The sequence below is a fragment of the Pseudophryne corroboree genome, chromosome 3 (assembly GCF_028390025.1).
Source record: "Pseudophryne corroboree isolate aPseCor3 chromosome 3, aPseCor3.hap2, whole genome shotgun sequence".
Classification (NCBI taxonomy): domain Eukaryota; kingdom Metazoa; phylum Chordata; class Amphibia; order Anura; family Myobatrachidae; genus Pseudophryne; species Pseudophryne corroboree.
In genome coordinates, this window is record NC_086446.1 from 245,447,644 (window position 1) to 245,449,347 (window position 1,704).

Consider the following 1,704-nt stretch of genomic DNA (forward strand, 5'->3'; position numbering starts at 1 on the left):
TGCACACTCCTCTCCCCTGAACCTCGCCTCAATCATAGTGGCACTGCGTGTACCTGCAAACGTAATTTATAACAATACAGCATTGGGGCCATCAGTACCTGCAGAATATTTTGCCACAAGGCATCATTTCATTATTAATTTTGAATTCTCCGCACATACTAAGGATAACTACCAGATATTTATTTATCTATCACAATAGGGACCAAAGTAATGCTTTGGAGCCAGCCTTGAGCTCAAAAGTGTGTCTCTTTTTATTTATGAACTTAGTTTGTCAAATTAATCAAATTAACCAATGTCAAACTCTACCTCTATATACCATTAAGAGTTCAGTTATTTTTGGAGCCAGCCTTGAGCTCAATGTGTTTTTCGGTTTGTTTGCTATGAATTTGCCTCTGTTTTTGTTTAATCAATGAACTCATTGTGCACTAATCAGCTGATTCATTTCAGCCCTGCATTGCCCTGATTGGGTTTTCCCATTCCCTTTTTATTCTTTCTCAGAATAATCATTTAATGTTTCGTTTATTTATCAATCAATCAATCAATGCAAATGTAACGGGCATTGTCTCGAACCATTATAGCTCCATCAGTTTGGCTCCTACAAGGACTGTAATCTCGGTCTAGGACCTTTTCTTTTCTTTCATTTTTTTCTGAATTTTCATTAATTAATTGTTTACCTATTCAGTCTTGTGCACATTTTTCATGAATTATTTAATTATTCATGTTTTTATTCATTCATTTATTCCTGCACTGTCACTTTATTGGTAATATTGAGCCAGCATTCAGCTCCTATTTAGCCAGTATTAATTAATTATTCATTTTTCATTCATTCAATTATTCCTGCACTGTCACTTTATTGTTAATATTAAGCCAGCTTTCAGCTCCTATTGAGCAAGTTCTATTAGAGCACTACTAGTCTATATACTTTGTGAGAAGACAGTTTTCAGGATCCCTTAATTTTCACCAATAATCCATATTCAGTATTCACATTCCTGTCTCTCTCCAAACGCTTGCTTCAAAATTCAATTTTCTATCCCTTATACACTCTCTCATCTGGAAATACAATTTCGAACTATAAACAGTTTTGATTTATGTATAGTACAGACAGCAGAAGTGGTAATCTCTTCTCCTTCAACAAACGGCCCACGGGCATACTACCCTGAATACGCCCGATCTTGTCCGATCTCGGAAGCTAAGCAGGTATGGCCTGGTCAGTACTAGGAAGGGGAACCTCCTGAGAATACCAGGTGCAGTGGGCCATTTTCCAAGGAGACCTTCATCCCTATCACTTTTCCTTTTCTTTCCCTCTTTTTCTCTCTTTTTTCTAAAATTATTTTTCCACAGTCAGACACCATCCCTAGATTTGACCATCATTTGCTTGCACTTTTCGTCCCTTACCATAACTGGTGAAGTTATCCAAGGTATATATACATATTTTCACCTACATAACGATCTTGTACCATATATGCTAAAAGGTCAACAAGATCCTCCTATTAGTAGCATCATTTGATTGCCAATCATCATATTTTTACATTTTTATAATTTTTTATACAAGGATCAATTAAAGGCTAAGTTTTAATTACTGACATCTCCATTTACATCACACCTATTTAATAATCAAGAGTGCTCCCAAAAAAGGGTTTTTTGTCTTTTCTCTTATCTTCAATGCCACTCCTAGATGGGCCAGGTGTTTGTGTTGGCCACTTG

At 36.2% G+C, this 1,704-nt stretch overlaps 1 pseudogene; it reads left to right on the forward strand.

Moving 5' to 3' along the window:
- The first annotated feature begins 1,138 nt into the window (after positions 1-1,138).
- Positions 1,139-1,256, forward strand: LOC134895967 (5S ribosomal RNA; annotated as a pseudogene).
- The last annotated feature ends 448 nt before the right edge of the window (positions 1,257-1,704 follow it).